The 20,859-nt window shown below is 31.1% G+C and overlaps 1 protein-coding gene across 1 annotated transcript in view; it reads right to left on the reverse strand.

Moving 5' to 3' along the window:
* The window catches only part of LOC111626676 (plexin-B-like), a 127,112-nt gene extending 109,256 nt beyond the window's left edge, over nt 1–17,856 (reverse strand). Inside the window, exon 1 of the mRNA XM_023370155.1 lies at nt 17,669–17,856. The gene's annotated coding sequence lies outside the window, so the exon portion shown is untranslated. The remainder of the gene's footprint in view (nt 1–17,668) is intronic.
* Between the last annotated feature and the right edge of the window lie 3,003 nt (nt 17,857–20,859).

Here is a 20,859-nt window from a genome sequence, read left to right on the forward strand (position 1 = left end):
GAAATTTATATCATGATGTCAGTCCGTGAACATGGTGCATGCTGTCAGCTAATTTATATCAAAATTTGAGCCTACAGATGTTTATGTTGTAGGTAGACAGTTCTTTTGTCTGGCAATGGCGTCGTCAAGTCTGAGCAGATGACAGATTTCGAAATAAAAGAAGAAAATCTGGTGTGTTGATGAGCGGAAGTAGAGTACTATACATTTCTAAAAAGATGAGAAAAAGTTCTGATATTAAATATAAATCATTCTGAATACGCCAATTAAAAGTATTTATTTTCAAAGATTTAGAAACCAATTTGTTTCGATTATTGTAATCTAACACGTTAAATTAAGCTAATTATTGAGAATATCATTCTTCTAACGTATATATTAATTTTTTCGCTCGTTTTTCTTATTTGATTCAATCAATGATCACCCATCTTTTCAAGTAATTTATCGACTTTAGTCAGGAAACGTGTTTGGGAGATCAATCATTCTTCTTTTTTTAACCAAAAAAAAAAATAAAAATAAAAAAAGGAAATTCTATAAACAGGATTTAAAATATCGTATCCAAAATTTAATTTTTATCGTTAAAATAATACAGATAAGAAATATATTTTTTAAAAATTAAACAAGATTAATTTTCTTTTATGATTTTCGACTTTTAAAACTGTAAATTTAAAAACAAAGATATTGTTACGACAGAAGCATTTACCTAATTTATATCAATGACCCACTTTGTTACAATTGATTAATAATGTAAATAAATCCTTCGTTTCTATCGTGTCTTTTATTTTAAATTTACGAAATGAATGAAACTTACGCAAATATAATTCTTTATTTATAAAATTATTATTCATACTCCGTTGGCACATTTACAAATCTATATTGAATAGAAGATGAGTTTAATAGTTTAAGAAGCTTTGAATCAACAGTAAAAATAGCTTGGTAACCATTAAATTTGGCTTATCTGCGTGAGGATAAATATGAAAACCGCCTACTTACAGTATTTTCTGTCTTATAAACAGATAAAGGCAACAAGATCACATGTTAAAACAGATGCTTCGTATCAATTCAACAGGATGTCTATGAATGTTTAACCTATTTACAATATGGTTTGATCTAATATCATTTAGAATGCAAACAGTTTCTAATCAATTTATTATTTCAGTTTAAATGACGCCATAAGTTAATTAAATTTCAATGTGAATTAAACATATGAATAATGGAACGAACTTAAAACTATGAGACATGCCCGAATGATCGCTTATAGAATGTGAAAATAAATGTTAATTTTAATTACGTGTTTTATTGTATTTGTTTAATTTCTTTAGAGTCAATTTCATCACTTACATTCATTTAGAGATACTAATCTTCCTATTGCGAATTATGGTACAATTTCGACTCGTTTAACTAGAATTTTTTCTTTTTTTTCTTTTTATGGAAGGAAGAGTCTTCGTGTTTTGGTTCTGTTTTTATTGCAGACTTCAGTCAACACGTATCCAATTTCATCTGAATATAAAACATCTCTGGATGGCAATAAGACTAACGAAATGGCAGTATTTTCGTCCTAACCTTATCAATGCCAAGCATTAGATACTAAAACAACAGGAACTTGTAGACCGTTGGCGCTAACGAGTCTCACATTCCTGACTAGTACCGAATGCAGCTGTGTCACCAACAAACACACACAAGTACTTATGTCTTGGCCCCTGACAAAACTCATATATCTGTCGTCTAGTGAGAGCCGGATGGCTGGTGTCAATGGCCATAATCGGCTGACTGCTAGGGTGTATTGGAATCCTTAAGACTGTCAGGACACGACTGTCAGACTACATGTCAAGAAACGTCGACTCTTGCACGTGTTTGATTCTGTGCACAGCAGTTCGACTTACAAGCTGAATTACAGAATATAAGCAAGCTGTGCACGCTGCCAGGAAGTGATCTTGTATTTGTACTTTATATATATAAAACTCTACATACTGATATTGTCGATTTTCTCTTCTATCATAAAATAAATCTTTCTATTTTTTTATTTTTTCTTAACTTTTATTTTAAAACAGATCGATACAAAAATTTCGAAAAGCTCTCAATTATATTTATGAAAATATTAATTAATAATATTAAAATAATCTTTGAGTATTTAAGTCATTTAAAGTGATGCTACTAACGTTTCACTGAATATCTATCAACAGTCATTTTACATCAGTTTTCAATACAAATAAAACTTTCAATCCAATTTACTGCAGGCCTAAGGTGGAAACCGAAATAACATTCAGAATAGATTTCTTCTTATAAAGCAAACAAGATTATTAAATTCGAAATTCCTCTTAGCTTTTTCTGATGCCAACTTACATCAAGTATCTGATGTATCCAAGTGCTACATTTTTTTTTAAACTAAAGGTTATACCTGGGAGACAAATAAAAAATAAATTGGACTCTCTTCCGTTATAAATTTGTATAATTCATTTCTAGAAGAGAACAATTACATATTTATAGTCTCTTGTAAATCACACGCTTGTTTGCTTTATCCTTAATACAATTAAACGAATAAAACAATGTGTATTTACATTACAAACACACACATATATATATATATATATATATATATAGGAGGATGAATCAATGGTTTATTTAATAGTTTATATATATATATATAATGTGTTTTTGGATACAAGCAGAAATATCGTGACAAAAATATTTCACTGGAAATGTTAGGCAATATAATTCCAACAAGGAAACTTTGTGAATGAATATGTAAGGAGAGTTAAAGGATGAACTCAAACTTGGTTTCGATTTTATACCANTTTATAGATTAATTCTTAAACAAAACAACGTATTAAAATTAAGATTAAAGCAATATTATAAATTCTATACTTAAACTTTTCATAGAATTGAATGCTTGCAAGATAACTAACATTTGAGTAGTGTGTTAACTGAAATACTGTGTTAACTTAAAGATAGACTCGTGTTTGAATACGTTTCCGATATAGATGTCAAAATCTTGTACAAGTTGGACTTTCTTTACCGAGAGATAAGACAGTTCAGTGGGTCTAGATAGGAGGACAAAGTGGGTTTCTAGATGTGCTTCATAGAGTTATAGCTGTAATGTAGAGTCTGCAACAACTTTTACTTAACCGATGACATCGTAACAGACTTCGTAACGCGTTCGATAACGTGTTAGTTGGATGTACGAACTCAGTTATAGGATGATATAGTTTCGTTATAGGTCTAAATACAGTAGTTTTGTGTTCGTTATGGGATATTCAAAAAGAATTTAACATAAACGAAAAAATATCCTAGCAAAATATTGCGTAAGAAGATTTTATATCGAGTTTCCTTTTTTAAAAAATGGCATTCATAAAGTTAGCTTAATGATAGGATTTACTCAAGTACTTTCTTTTGATGCGAGCAGCTTCCTTTTTGACTAAGGAAGAAAAAAACCTTCGATTGTACTGTACAGTATAATATTATAATTCATTCTTTAACTAGCAAATAATATATTATAATTAAACTTCTTATTTATATATTCATATTTTATTTAGAAATTTTTCGACTTCATACGAATCCGAGATATTAGAAATATGATTATAAAAAAGAAAAAAATTAGTTTCTTACTTTGACTCTTAACGTTATAAAGTTGTTCGTATTCATAAAGAATTAAATATCGTAAAAGTGTTTTGAAAATAATTTTTATAATTAAATGATTTTCTAGGAAAAACATTTTTTTAATCTTATTAAACAATCTCTCACAGGTGAGTTAAAATAATCGTTAAAATAGATAGAAAAACAAGCAGGCAAAGAGAGAGAGATATCAAAGGACCTGGGCAGCTGACGCCACTTGCAAAAACGAAAAAGTGCTTATGAGATTACATGGTGCATGGAGAGTAATTACGTCACCGATTTTTAAAACCATGGTTGTAAAGAGGGAAATTGGACAGAAAACGACGAAAGTTAGGAAAAGAAACTAATTGCAGTGCACTCTAATGTAAGAGTTGGATACAGATGAGCATTCCGGCTTTGATGTCTTCTTTCTGATACCTGTTAGTAATTAAGCGAGAAATGAAACGTAGCATTTCGATCGATTTACTTATCACAAACATTAAAGCAATATCTTGATCTATTTATCGTTCTACCTTCATTAGTTAATCTGTACGTTATCTGGTAATAAAGTGGTTCATCCTCACAAAACAAGATTATCCGGAAAATACCTTCGACGATAACATTTGTTCTATGAATAATAAAAATGATAATTTCTCTAAATTATTCATATTCTCTTAAACGAAACGCTTTTCGATTGTTACTATAAATAACCGAGGAAATTAGGATATTTTATAAATACATTTTTCCTTGTTATATAAGACAAAATAGATGAGAAATCCTTCGGATAAAATATTTTATTTTTAAATTACTAAACCGTTAAATGATTAATATGATAGAGTAAAAATACATAAAAGTTTAAAGGAAATATGGAGAAATAATTTGAAAGTAAATTGTCCAAGCTGAAGAATTTTAAATTGCAGAAAGATTAGCGGAATTGTTTATTTTAACTGAATATAGCACTGATTAATTACATTAAGGCGATTATTCGAAGTAAATAATTTAAAAATTTTTAATCCCGAAAGCAGTCTGTTTTATTATTGTTTTTTAATGTGAATATAATACGTTTAAACAACATTAACGGATACGCGACGTTAAACAAACTCATTGAAATATATAGAATAACTTCCTCTTTGGAAGAGGAAATGTCGTCTTGCTATGAATGCACGGTCATTGACACGTGACTAAGGCATCATGCACAGGCATTCGAGTCATTCCCTACTTCAACATAGAAACTTTGTTTACAGCCAAACAATTAATGGCTGTCTTTCGGTTTGTCAAAAGAGGAAATATTTATCCGGAAATATTCTAGGAATTCATTGCTAATGGCTGTTTTTAAAAGAAATAAAAGCGATTATTTATCTTTAATAAGTAATACGTTAAGAAGAGTATGAGTCAGAGACCGGTGGAAAAATTTTTACGGAATGAAATATTTGGAGGAGTCTGCATTCTACTTGTCTTTCAGCTGTAAGATCAGCAGACCTGCTTTCTCCCTCAGTCAATATTAGGGTTACATCCCGGGTTACGCTAGGCAAATACACGTGTCCAAAATCTGTTGCCCGGCTGTCCTTTGCCAAGCATTCTACGCCCTTAAAGGACGTCCATTACTTCGGTCGTCGTCTATCAATTGCACTAATTGTTTTTACTTGTTTGACTGATGCATGCACTGAGCTGTCTGACCGATAACACCGCAATCTTGGAAACCTGGCATGACGTAATTAGTGACGCTATATCACACACAGCGCTGATGTAATCTGCAGCACGCATCTACAGATTAAGTAAAAGAGAAAAGCAGAGGTACGATTATTTTCCCAAAGTCCATCTAGTCTGGAACCATTTCGCTAGTCGATGTTGGTGTTTCCTTCATCATCATTAATTTAAAATCGATATTTTCTGTGATAAAATCGAATATTCCAATCTCTAGCTAATATACGAAGTCTATAAAATCGAATTTTTACTTTTTGCTAAGTGATACGAAGCTGTAAAATATGAATGAAGATTCCAATCAATTCTTTGATGGTTTTAACTACTTAAAGTATGGTAAATGAGAGATTTATTTCAACGCTTTCGATGCGACAAAGTTTGTATTTGCAAGTTTAATGCGATGGCAAATAATGAATTTATAATCCTATGCTATACGATGATTCACCGTGATGAATAAAGGTGACAATAAAGGCGCGTGCCACGTCTAGTGACGAACTATGAAAACCAGCTATTGATACACGGCCAACCAACCCCAAAGGCTGATAACATCTCGTTAATTTCGCAATGAGGTGGAGCCCATTTGCTTCCCTAGGGACAGTGGGTTTTTTTTTTTCTGCAGCATGATAGTTATTTCGCTTTCAAACGACGTCGTACCCTTCATGGGGTGGAGCCGTGGAACCAAAGGCGTAATGTTGTTTGGAGGAGTCTATCCCATTGACCTCATAATCATTAGTCAATTTTCCAATTTGGAATCCCTATGAGCCACTTAGCAATTGTTTATTTGTCGAAAGGTAGGCTGCAACTTCCTATTTACTCGAGACTTTTACAAAAAATAAAGGTGTGCCGCCTGTTATCCTTTTCTTTTTTAATTCTAAGATTTGAAAAGCCTCGCTATTATTACTATTATGACTATAAAAATAAGTAAATAGCGTAGAAAAGATCAGAAAGTTTTCCTTTCCTTCAAAGATAAGGAAAAAAAAGTAAAATCGATAAGTTAATATGGTTGTCTATCCGCTTTTCCCTTATTTAAAGCGTATTCTGTTAGTTCAAGTGACAATCAAGGCATCTCAAATGATATGAAAAAAGACATGTATTTCGAAATGAATTTCCTTTATTTTTATTCCGTCAGCGTGAGATATTGTATTTCTACCATGAAATCTCGTCTGGCCGTTATTACTGGAGACAGACTAGTTCTGTGCAAAACAGGAAATTAAATGCAAAGAGTGAGAAAAACAAGATGCCTGATTGTGCGATTTTTGTATTGGTTGTGTGGTGCTTGCTACCAAGCATCCCAAGCGTGCCTTAAATGTAATGACTTTCGCTCTAAACTCATTAAACTCTTTTGAATTGTAAAACGAGATTAAAACTACATGAACGTTATGCAAAACATGAAAAATTAACCAAAAAATCTTCTTTAATAACAATAATTCATCTTTTAGTGCATATTTTGCAAATGGCTACGTTCTTATTCTCTTTAATTTATCGGGCTCGTTAATAATTATCTCTTACTACAATAAAATTCTCGTTTAATGAGGAGATTTCCTCAATTTTTAAAATAACTACATCAAATTATCTAATTTAGTAAAAAACTAAATACAGAGTAATTTTGATTATAATCTGCTTTATTAAAAAAATAAAGCAGATTATAATCAAAATTACTCTGTATCTATTCATTTCAATATCAAAAGCGTAGAGAATATTTTATCGAATATTATGATTTTTAATATTCTTTGAATATATTCACGAAGTGGAATAATTAATACAATGCTGAACAAATTCCTATTCAATATTAAAGATTTAAAAAAAATAAAATAAAAGTATTTTTTTCAAAAAAAGTTTAGATTACAAATAAAACTGTTGGGCGTGTAAATCACGATCAATATTGAAATTATTGTAATTTATGCGAAAATTTGTGACCTCTGACTGCTCGCGTTGTATAATACAGTAACTTGACAGATCTAAAGAAGCTCTTTCATAAACCATACATAGTAGCCTTGCTTCTGAGATTTTTTTCTTTTTTTTGTTCTTCGTTCGGCGTTTCAAGTGTGCAAATGATGGATTGGACAGTTTCAATACAAGGTGGTTCAACTGATGCGGTGGAATTATTCATAATTCTAGACAGCCATTGTGACGTACAATATCAAAAAAGCGTAGGATTCATCCAATCAATAAATATTGGCTGAAAGATGGCCTATTTGAATGATAATCCGGTCGTATCGACGTTATGGCAAATGACTATGTTTTCAATGGAACTATCACGTTTACAAACGTACACAAACATCTGTCTGCAATCTTTAATAATGCCATAATAACCAATGAATAATTTGATGCTATTTATTTATTTTTTGTTTATCAATTTAATGTTTTGTCGGTCATCTTAGGAAATTCAAATCTGTTAAAGTCGTGTTTTCTTCCTCGTTTAATTTCCTTTAGAGTCAATAAAGGCATTGCCACGTTTGTGGACGGTAATAAAAATTAATGATGTCATCGTAGGTCCCATCTCGGTGGTCGTTTTATCCCGAGGTTAAACTAAGATATCGTAACTACGGGTCAAGGTCGATGACGTTAATTGTTCTGGAGAAGTGTAATGTCAAAGGATTATCCCTGCATCGTTCTATACTGTCAACCGGCTACAATTTCTTTTCTATAGGCTTATGGAGTAAAGCTTGTGAGAGAAAATGTCGACCTTTCAAAAGATACAATCTGTCGAAACTAGAGATAGTTACAAAAAAGTTTCTCATTTAACTTGTTTAATTTTTTCATTTCGATTGTGTCGAATAAGTTTCTAATTTAAAGGGTATAATTTCTTTTGTCAAACAGAAAGATGTGATGTGTTGAATTTATAATACATTTCTTTGCAATATTATTATAGTTACAAAAGTCATGAATTTTTAAATTCTGAATAAATATGAAATTCTCTCTAAATTTATTGCTAGACAGAATTTTAAGAGTGTAATTATGCCATTTAAAAATAATTTAAATCAAAATGAGTTAGGAAAATATTAAATTTTTTCATTTCACTTTACAATTATGTAAATTATGCTATTCGCACTAAGACATACGTAAATATTTTTCAATGTATATTTATAAAATATATACATTTTAAATGTAAACATTATAATTTTGTTATAAAATTTATTTTTATCAAATCTCAAGTGTGTGTAATCTCCGTCTATGGTAAAAATGTCATAAGATTATTCTATTAAACCTAAGTAAAAGTAATTTTTAAAATATCAAAGTTTAGAACATTTGAATTTACAATATAATGTTTAGGCTATTTAATTTTTAAGAAAGACTCTAATGCTTTAACAATGAATATGTTGATGATAATCATTGTTATATTTTTCTAAATAAATTATAATACCAAGTGGCAGATAGTTTTGAATCATTTTTATAGTCACATAGTAAAATCCCCGAGATGTATTGAATCGAGTTTTCATCAGAATTCAAAAACAGTTTGATCAATAAAATATTCATTCGAATGATAAATAATTTACTAGTAGACTATATCCATATAGAATAATATAAATCTATCTCGTTACATTCATTTATATGCCTACGCTATTACTATTAGACTACCAGCATAAATTGAATTTCAAATAATGTTTTGCAGTATTTTTGTATAAAAAATGAAGTCTTTATACTCATAGGTGTACTTAAATGTTCTTTTTGTTTATAATTTTATATATTAATGTATTTAATTTTATTTATAACATTAAATATATCAATATTTTGATGATATGAAACCGTGCTTTACAATTTGTTTATGCTTCTAACACAATAAAGTGCTATAAATTAAGACACTTGGCGGGTTTTCTCATCTTTATTTAGTTGATCAACTAAATAAAGATGAGAAAACCCGCCAAGTCTCTTAATTTATAGCATTTTATTGTGTTAGAAGCATAAATATATCAATATTATTTCATTATATATTATGCATTTATAACTTTTTTAAAATAGTTACGTTGATCAAAGTAGCTTAAAAGCATTAATCATTAGATTTTAGATACTTTTTGGGGGTGTAAATATAATGTTTTGAGATTTTTTTTATAAATGATTCATAACGTTTTTTTTTTTATCTGAAATAGGATTTACGAGCAGTTTTTATTTCTTTGTTTCGATAAATCGATGATTTTTAATGTATTATCTTCTTAAATGTGTTCAATCTTTGAAAAGTCAAAAGCATTTTTATGTAATGCAGCTATGTCAACCATTCCGAAGTATCAAGCTAAACCGATTAAATTCTGATGGGATCGCTCGACTCGCGTCCTATGCCGATCTGTTCGAAATATCTATTGATTGAAAAGTGAATGGACTTTCAATATTTGTTATCTGAGTCCAGGTAATGAAAACGGAGATATCGGCATCTCGACACTTCACGGTTGTTAACAACACACTCCGTACCACAGAATGGTGGCCAAAGCGGAAAGTAAACTGGCGAACGTCTGGCGTAAACAGCCGTGAAAAGCAACAAAAAGACCCGTGCTTATTGTCCCACTCCATCAGAGCTCGGGATCATTCTTCTCTACGGCATAACCTCGCACGTTTTGCTATTTATCTGTTTTCAATACCAGGGGAGAGGGCCCTCTCATTACGTTCCATTTCATGGGAAATCCATGGGGGAGACACAAGGTGTGGGTCTTTTGCTTTGCCACCTAACTATAGGCGAAGAATGGATATACCAGATGGAGCCTCACAATAGAGCTCCCTGTTTTCCTCATTTCTGTAGATATGAACGGTTACTTTTGTATTAACGATTCACATGTAAATCAAGCTGTCACTGAATAACAATTCTTAGGAGATGAACGTCCTGAGTGATGGGATACTATTCAATCTTGAAGTGTTCCCTTCTAACCGGATCGCTATGGCTCTAGCTCTACTTCCAACTTCACGGTGGACCGGACCCATACGTTAGACGGGTGCGATTCTTAGCCTACTTAGAGTTAATAAGCAGAAAGCGATCGATGTTACTACTTCTGGTCATCCACTAAGTAAGTAATTAACTGGAGACGAGTGCAAGGTGCTGTCGATATCTGCTGGCTTTTCCTCGACAACTTTAACTTGTCTCGATTTGATAGATTTGCCCTATAGGCCTACTTAATAAATTTCCTTCAGCGGGGTGTGCTTCGTTTGATCGTTTTATGGCATTTGTTGGGTTAGCGTTTATTCTGATTATAATTCTTTTAATTTACTTCTTTAATATATATATATAATGTGTTTTTGGATACAAGCAGAAATATCGTGACAAAAATATTTCACTGGAAATGTTAGGCAATATAATTCCAACAAGGAAACTTTGTGAATGAATATGTAAGGAGAGTTAAAGGATGAACTCAAACTTGGTTTCGATTTTATACCATTGCATGAATATGTTATAAGAATAAAAGCGAAGGATTAAAGCATGTCTCGCTATAACGGCAATGCACGTTTTGTGTATTAGAGTATTTCCGAGGTCAGTCTGTATAATTCGCTAGTAATGCTAGTTCGGTTATTCCATTCGTTCTATTTTCCGAGATGATGTCTAAATCTCGTTCCATCTATTTCAGGAATGTATACGTCCTTGGAAGATGTCGGTGAACGTCCCTTAATTGATTAAAAGCAGGGACGGCCTGCGAATTGGATTTACTTCTAAAAGCATCCTCTCTCTCTTACTTACCTTGTTCGTACAGTTCTCTTTCTAACATTTCGTTTATATAAGCTTTAGCTTAAAATTCAGCAAACGAACTTGGACATATTATTGATAAATTGCTCAGACAGATATATACATTTAAGTAAAGGCGTGAATTCTGAAACAAAAATTCATTTGGCCATTTTAATTTTTACTCTAAGTGAAAATATTTAATTTGATAAAAGTTGGAAAAATTAATAAAGAAAACATTAGTATTATAAGAAAAAGTCTCATAAATACTAAGATACAGAAACGTCATCTAACTAACAGCGTTATTAAAGTAAACAAATGCTTAAAATCAGAGAAAGAGGTCGTATTGTACTGTACAATGTATTGGATATATATATATATGTTATATATTTTCTAACGGTATTTCGATATTTAATGAATATTGGCACAACAGATCATTCCCCTCAGGAAATCTATTGTCATTTTTCTTTTTCTTTCTAAATCCAACTTCAATTTTGCACCATCGAGTGGTAGCAGTGACTGGCATACTTGAGGAACTTAGGTCGATTCTCTTATAAAGAAGGAGAAAAAATAATAATATTTTCACTCGATAAAGAGTTGATAATCCGTCAGCTTTATTTAATTCAAATAGTTGCTTTCGTAAAGAAGAGAACCATTCCCATGATAGCAGAAAATACTAACATTGACCAAAGACAAGCTTTTCGTGTCACAAGCTGTCTGACAACATCGTCCACACGTTGACAACAGATGACTCAGAAGACCAAGTCTACCAGAAGAGGGAAAGGAAAAAAAATACCTTTCTATTAAAACAACTCCACTCCAATAACTAGTTTGTCTGTGCCAGAGGCGTCAGATAAGTTGAGAAAAAACAGTTTCGATGTTCTTAGTCAATAACTGTACTAGGTGCCTTTTTAATGAAATCAGTTAAGATCTCGCTCCTCTCAACAAATGGACTGAAGAAGAAAAATCCTAGCAATATAGCAATTAAAAGTTACAGGGAGGTCAGAACAACTCTGTGCTTTTAATTAAAAACAAAACGACATTTTTTTTCACTATTTCATGCTTAAAGGGAGTTTATCTAAAATAACAATATCTATTACTAGGCTATATAGTTTACTATATATTTTATTTTAATATAGTTTGAATTAGTCTATAACAGTAAAAAATATTTACAGATAGTTAATAATTTCGAATTATTTTGTATGTAATAAATCATTATATATTCATTTCTGGACAATAGGGATTTATTGTATAGATTAAAATGCAATTTTTGTATCTGAGCCATTTAAATAGCTTGTTTTTAAATAAAATGAATGATAATTAATTTTTCGCTAATGGGACAAATTTAATTAGCAAAGACAAAAGTATTGTTAACCGTTATATATTTTCGTTTGTCAACTACAGCATGAAACATAAACAATTTATATTCCGATCGTCTTATTCATATTATAATAACTTTTAAACTTGACAATGAGTTCATCTCGCATTTAAGTTTGTTTTCCGTCTAGACGTGACTCAACTTCTATAAACTTTAATAATAAAAGATGTGCAACTTATTTATCAACTTATATTCATCTATTTCCATAGATATTACACCATAATGGTTTTAATACCGAGCGACTGCATTAAATTTACTAATGTTCATTATATTCTTTTGATAGGAATATTCGTTTAAGTTGATTTGATAGTCCTTTCATGTTAAATATGGATATGTCTTCTTTAAACCAAAGCTAAATGGTTTGATATTATTTCGAGTGATAAATAAGTAATTGTGTAAATTAAACTAAATTGATAATTCCTAGAATTAACGCTAAATATTTAAATAATTCCGTGAACTAAATCTAAATAATCCTTTAAGTTTAATAGTTTTCTACTTCCCTGAATCAATGCAAAATAATTTCGTAAGATAAACTTAAATATCTTTAATCAATACTGTATTATAAAAATTATTAGCACTAAATCTTGATATTCAATTATGTTTTTGGGCAAAATATATAAAACAATATATAAATTTATCTTACTATTTAGATAAAAACAATATCATAGCAGATCTTAGGCTTATATTTATTATAAAATTGTAATCTACTTTTTAGGAATTTATTCATAAAAACAGGAAGTATAAAAAAGGCAACTTAAACCTAATTATATCCTGAGTTACATTATTCTGATTTCGTAACAGTAGTTTATTAAGTTCCTCAGATAACAACTTGTTACTGACTGGGTATGATTAATTGAAAAGATTAATCTGGCTACTAAACATAATTTGAAAACAATGTTTTAAACATAAATATATTCAATTGTGTAGCGTCTATTAATAAATTATTCCAAATATTTATGATAGAAAAATAAAATGGATCGAACTCATACAAACTTTCGACCTATACGACGCCATAGTATTACGAAGCTGAGATGTATGAGTCATTAGTTGGGTGAGGTCATGTAGGGTCGACTCTTTTTATCGTCATCTTTCACTCAACAATCTGATATTATAACAGTGTTTGAATCGAAACTTAATAGGCAAATAACTAGAAAGCTGAATTACTAATACAGAAGTATATCGTCAAGGCCGCCATTTTTTCTGATATAGATCGTGGCCGCGATATAATCGACCTTCAATGTCATCTGTGATTCATATGGTTATCTCGAATAATTTCGCCACCCTAATTATTTATTATATGAGTAATAAAAAAACAATGAAACGTGATTTGTCTACATATTTTGCAAACCATTCATGCGTAAAGTAAAACATGCTACACGGCAAGTTTTCTTATTTAAGATTTTCTATACGTCAACTAAATACTAACATTCTAACTTCACCCGGAATGTTTAAAGGACATGAGAAAAGAATGACGTCACTGGCATGATGGTGTTCCACAGAGGCACCGCAACAGCGTGCAGGTTAGATGAAGCAAACTGTGACAGTCCACTGTTATGTACAGAGAAAGTATTGGCGTCACGTAGTTTACACAGTGTGCGTTTTCTTGTTTGTTAGTTGTGCGACGCCCAGGTACATGTTATCGATACACAGTTCACCAAATAATGTTCTATTAGTTTTTTAATTTCGATAGCTACTCTAAGATCACCACACAGGCTACATTAATTAGAAAAAAATACATCAGAATCTCCAACGTTAATAACTATATTTTCATTTCTTAATTAAATTTACAAAGTTTCAGATTTTAGACGTTCTAATAGCTTAATTTTGAATAAAAACAATATTTACATATATTTAGATGACATAATTATGCCATGCCAAACAACTTCGACTAATTTAATGATTATTAATTAAAACTGGAGTAAAGATTAGGCCAGATCAACTAATTACTTGTAAATCCTATCGAAGAAACTAATTAGGCAAATTTCCCTTAGGAATACACAAAATTATAATTTTTCTAATAAAAATGGTTAGGATTATTCAGAACGGGTGATGATAATTACTCGCAAACTTGTTTAAACACCTTTAATAGAACTCCATTTAATTACTTTTCAAATGGTATGTATCTTCTGAGTTCATTCTCATAAAAATACATCATTTTTGAATAATAATACCGAAACGTATATTATTCAATATTATTAACATCGAATTCTGAATGATTCATATAATCGAAAGCTGAAAATACCTCGAGTTCTATTCGATTAATGAAATCGTTTCTTTATCTACAGATCGATAATACTCCATTCACCTGTTGAATAACTAAAATGAAACATAAAACGGCTAGAGCCTAAAGGTCATAAAAATTAAACTAACTCATCTAACATCGATTAAATATGCGACGTCTCTTCCAAAATTTTCGTTCATTCATCCGCGTGAAGTATTAATTAAAAACACATGAAAATTTAATGAAAAAAACAGGGTGCTAAAACGGAAATTGGACCCATTATTCTAAAGAAAATTCGGTAAAGATGTAATCAGTACAGACCTTGTTATTTGTCGTTGTTGTTTATTATGCATCACCCATGGCAGCCTATATTTTAGGCTAGCGTCAAAACCTCTCTTCGTCTATACTTTAATTAAGCCCCGAAGTTAAATTCTTTTCTTCTAAATTACCGGAAATTTACAGTTGTGATCTGATGGCAGATTCGAGAAGTAATTTTTCAAGAGGGAGAAAAGTTAAACGAAAGAAAGAAAATATGTTTTTTCTTCTTTCTGCCTCTGTCTTACTTTTTTGTGATTTGATTCGTCATTTTATTTCATTAAAAATTTAATATATAGTTACAGTAATTTTTTAATAAACTATATTTATATTTATCTTTTCAGCTTTGAATAAGAGATCAAAATTCTAGTTTTTTTTTCGAAATTATAAGCAATACATAGGAGAAAATATGGGTTTATGTTTAAAACATTAATTCGAGTTATTATGTTGTTAGAACATCCAGCTTAACAATAAAACTGAATCACATTTGTCGATTGTATTTTATGATCGGTACGGAAATAACAAAACAATATACTATTATATAAATCTGCATTCTTCGTTTGTACAGTACATTAATATTGGATGTTTTTAATGTCTGTTATTGATTAATGTTTTTTTTTTTTTTTAAATTAAACAATTTCTGTTTTCTTTTCTAGAGCTATTATTTGTATCTTTCCTCATTCATCATGAAAGATCTTTGGATAATTAATCTGTTTGGTCAGTAGCGAATAGGAATATTAATCATATAGAGGCCTTACTAATAAGTACTCTCTCCTTTGCTTAAGTGGAACTTTTAGGAATGTTTACCTCTATACAAACCCTATTTGTCAAGAGTGCTCTGGCACATCGTCGTTTCGGGTTATAGTTCGGTTCGTCTACCATAAGATGAATATTGCCGCAATTATTGAAATCCCATCGACATTCGCTGCACTTGCAACACCAGTTTGCTCTCCATTTGGTCACGAGGGAGCTCGAGACTCGGGTCGAAAGAGCTAATTTGGCTATTATATCTGACTTTAGCGAATTAGCTATTTTCGTGAGAGAACGGCAGTCATGGAGTATGCAAGATTGCATTTCTCTCTGCCTTCGTTAACACTAATCTTCTGACTAACAAGCAATGAGCGATGGACAAGCACCACCGGTCTACTGTGTCATCTACTATACTGTTATAGTGTTGTATTATTGGGTATTAGGTTCAGACCACGCTTGGCTAATTGTTGCGTCATGGCAAGCCAAGTTCCAATTATGAGCATATGCATAGGCGAGATATGTCTAAATGGAAACTATCCTTTAATAATTTCGTGCAAACATTGTTAAAAGGCGGCATTTTAAGAGAATTTTATGGAACGAAACCAATTTTCTATGCTTGTCAAGATTTGTTTATAACTATGCCCAAACATTCACTATCAAATACAAAAGAAAAAGAAAAAAACACGAAATTTTCTAATTTTTCTCTCCTACTAACAACCTTCAAGTCCTAGATAACAGGATATGAAGGTCATTTCTATTCGATTTAATTTACAACTTACCGTTCAAGTGGTTAAATTAAATTCCATGATACAAACCATATTACAGATTAATACGTTCAATGAAAAAATAGGCTTATTTCATACTTATTTATAATAACTATCGAAATTTAAAACTTATAATAAACATACGAAAGAAAACATAAATTTTGAAATTCCTACTCCCATTTTTCGAAATTAAATCATTCTTAAAAACCTTTAAAATATTTAAAATCGAAAATTAAACTTTGAGATAAATTTTCAATAATTGTAAAATCAACAGGTCTTTGAAAAATTTTGGTGAACGTTAAACTCTACGATAGTAGCCATAATCATATGATTTAGTACATCATAAATCTGAATGATCAATTAATTACTTTTTCAACAACTGAGAACAATTATTTACGGAATAGTAGTAGTTAAAAAGAGCTAATCTAATTGTTCAGTGATTCGTAGACTGTTTTACAAGTGGCCAGATTAGTTTCGGTAATACAACCACCTCCAAACTATAAAAGCTACGGCGGCGAATCTACAGTTCTGTAGTTTATAGGTCGCATGGCCTTCACAGGCAGCGATGAAAGACACAGCAGGAGCGCGCTTAATGTTTTCCCAGGATTTCTTCGTCACCCACTTGGCCATGGAACGGAATCCGACAACCATACTTCTCCCCCACGACAAAACGGAAGGGGAAAACTGTTGACATATCGACATTCGGGCGGCAACTAATACAATGGAGTTCTTATATCCGACCGGCAGACCGTAAGCTGAGTTTTTCTTCATTGTTCCATCATCCACTAGTTAATAATTACAAGTGTTCTGTGAAACCCGTAAGCCGATCTGAAGTAATCCGACCCACAGTTAATGCTTTAGTCTCTCCATAGGGATAACGCATAGAAACAAACTTAACTTGGCAATTTAACGTTCCGAACTATAGCGCATACCTAGTCTCCGGGGATCGATTTCTGAACAGAAGAGAAACGGGACATCCTGTCCTTTCCTACACTGTCAACCTGCTTGATACAATCATCCCTTTGGAACCTAGCGACTATTATCACCGACTGGCATTCATCTATAGTAAGTTGGGTGTGTGTTGCGAGAGTGTGAATGTGTGTGTGTATATATATAGCCTATATATGTGTGTGTATATCTACGTAGACATCGAGCAAACACCCATTTCGTTTACTATCATAATCCTATCGAAGAGAAAAAAAAAAATACTCTATCTGTTTGGTAACCGATTGTTTACCCTAAAAGAACTATCAACACGGCGATAAAATAAAATTAGCGGGTTGTAATCGAAATATAAACGTCGGAACTGTACTCACCCCAATTGGTCGCAGTCCAAACAAAGTCGAATAACCGTGACCGATAAGCGGTCCTACAACCTCGAGAACGACGTTGAGATTCCTGCGTTTGTCTACAACACAAACCACCACAGATGTTGTCACTTCCAGCACTGAACAGAGACTGGCTGACGCGGAGCGACGCCGCTCTGATGTACGTTATGTACAAAGACAGCCAACCATTTCGCAGCGGCAGACGATCTGGCTGGAACGCTCCACTTATCCTCAGGGAGAGACGGTGACAAGAAGAAAGCGTTGCACAACAGCCCGCTTAACGGCAACCCCTCCAACAGGTTGTGGACAAGTTCTAGGCTATCGAGGGAGACCGCACGCTCACAACACTAGCAACTCGCGGATGGACGACTCGAGCGAACCACTCGGGTTAACGCGTGTGTTGTCGGTTCCTCAACCTTTGACGCTCCGACAAGAGTTCAAGGTGACGGGATTAAAAGTCATAGCAATTTCATTGATTGATAGAAAATCATTTAATAATTGACAGGGAAGAAAATATCTCCTAGTCTGGCAACACTTTCGGGGGAGCGGAACCAGTTTTAAATACTACTTCATTGATTTATTCGCTCGTTCTATTGGAATTCATTTAACGATATTTTAATTATTTCCTTTGGACGAAATCAATTTATTAAATTATATCGTCTGTAGCGAGATTATAGCTAAAATAAACAAGTTGTAACCGAAAATACTTACAGGCAACAGCTAAAGAACTAGCGAAAAGTTTATAACGTATCCGTTGCATTTTATGTGCGTTAGATGGCGTTTATTTAATCTGGGGAAAAACTCTACAACAACAAAAGAAAAACTAACACATAAAGAGAGTTAAGCACCCAATAATAAACATGTTATAAATACGGTGGCAGTTAATTTACCCCCATTTTTTTTACTTGTTTTATTTCTGTGGCAATAAAGTAGAAAATAAATTGGCAGATTTACAGTTCTGCTTTAGTCTGATCGGAAATTATCTCCTTGGGTCTATTGAAAGGATAACTCGATGACTAATGCTATTCTTCGTGCCAAAGTTTATAATTTATTATAACTGTAAAATAAAATTCTTTAATTTTCTTTACGTTATCTTTTACGCAATAAACGTGCTCTTACATTATATGTCCTGTGTTATACAACAAGTGTTTATTGTAAATAATTTAAAGTACTTTTCTCGTAAATGATTATGTATAATAATATATTATACAATTAACAAATATAATTTATTGAATTTACATATAATTTAAAAAAAACCTGATAANATGAATATATTATTAATATAGTAAAGATGTGATAAATTTTGTATACGGCGCTGAAATTTTAACTGTCATTTGAGAATAAAATAATTTCCAGAAGCGCTTAAATTAAATTTTTTTTTTAATTTCAAGAAGAAACCAAATAAAAACGAGCAATTATTTATTGTGACATCGTTACGATGCCAGGCTGCAATTTTTAATTTATTTTATTTAAAATATATGCTCTCCACCTCAAATTAGTAGTGTCTTTATACTTTTTCTGTTAGCAATTGTCATGCCGGTTATCTAACTCCTTTCAAGAAAAAGTGTTTGATTGAAATAACCTAACTTTTGATGCAAATCAGAAGTTATTATACAGTTAATCGGTGCTTCCTGCCCTTAAGCTTTCCATATCTGGTCTTGGCTTTCATCTATATAACTCCATTCTCGAGATTAAGAACGGACAGACAAACAGTGAACGGAGGACAGTGGAAATTTATAGGTCTACAATTTTTTCAAATTGCAGCCCAACAATTTAGAAATTTGTGATTAATATCAGATAAAATTTCGGTAAAACTTGCTAATAATACGATTGGAAAAATAAAATACATTTAAATTATAATTTAAAAAGTAATGAGAAAATTCAATTAATGTTTTAATGAGTGCGATTACTTTTTTTTTATAATTTCGATTTATATCAAAAAATGAACAGAATAGCGCCTCAGCCAAAAGCTTATCTGAAATTTTTTTATCACTTAACAAGAGATAGGCCCAGCTAATATTTGATGACAAAATTAGCTTCTCCCCTCCTTTCAATGAAGATTAACTCATATAGATAATTGGAGCCTTGTTCAAGGAACAGGAATTCTCTCGACTTTCATAAGCTAATAACTTCTATAATAGAGGATTATAAAAGTGAAAATATCATTTTCTAAATTTTTAACTGTTTGACGAATGAAAATTTTCGGTTCATTGAACAGATTGTTGTCGTGTAATGCCAATTTAAACTAATGCTCACGTTTAGGAGAAACGGTTTGCCTAGAGAGGTACTAAATGGCTCGTGATTCTTGTTTGAATATATATCGCTTCAAGATTTTAGAGATACAATTCCATACCATTTCATCCAATGGGTCGATTTGTTTAGTCTCATAGGTCTACATTCAAATTGTTTCGAATGAGAGCGTGACTTAGCGCTTCAACTTAAACTTGGTCAAATAATAGCTTCTATTATAAATGGATACAATAAAATACCATGCAACAATTTTTTAAACATAAATATATAAAATTAAAGAACTTCTTATCTAAATAAATAATTTTAATTAAATCTATTTCCTTTTTTTAAAATTATTTTCCTGTAATGTCTCATATCAATATTATATTAAACACATAATTTGAAATCCCGTTTAATAGCAACTTAAATTAATCATATAATAAAAAATTTAACTGCTGTCAAACAACTTTTAAAATCTATAATAAAACATTCAACTGAATAAATTATTTTTTCCGATAAATTTGAATATATTATTAAATGTAGCAAAATAAGTATATTTTGTATTAAACCTTCAGGTCTAAATTTCAGAATTGTCAAGTCTCGTCCTGTCCAGAAAATAATAATACTGTTTTTTATTTCGTTTTAATATAATAAATATTTTATGTATTACAGCATAAATAATGTATTATTTTTCCTTAATTAAGTTGAATTTGTATAGATGAATTAAGTTTATCTAAATGAAATTCATTTATACGTTAATATTTAACGTATTAAAATGGAATGCAAATATTTCGCATTAATTTTAAAAAATTCAATTAATAAATGAATATCTTTAAATACATAAGCTACATAATATAACATTTTATAAAAATGAAATTTTTATAAATACATATTTAATAAATAAATAAGATAATTTTAAGTAAATAATTTTATTTTAAAAATTCTATTAT

The sequence above is a fragment of the Centruroides sculpturatus genome, unplaced genomic scaffold, assembly GCF_000671375.1.
Source record: "Centruroides sculpturatus isolate CEXI.00-Female unplaced genomic scaffold, Cexi_2.0 scaffold580, whole genome shotgun sequence".
Lineage (NCBI taxonomy): Eukaryota > Metazoa > Arthropoda > Arachnida > Scorpiones > Buthidae > Centruroides > Centruroides sculpturatus.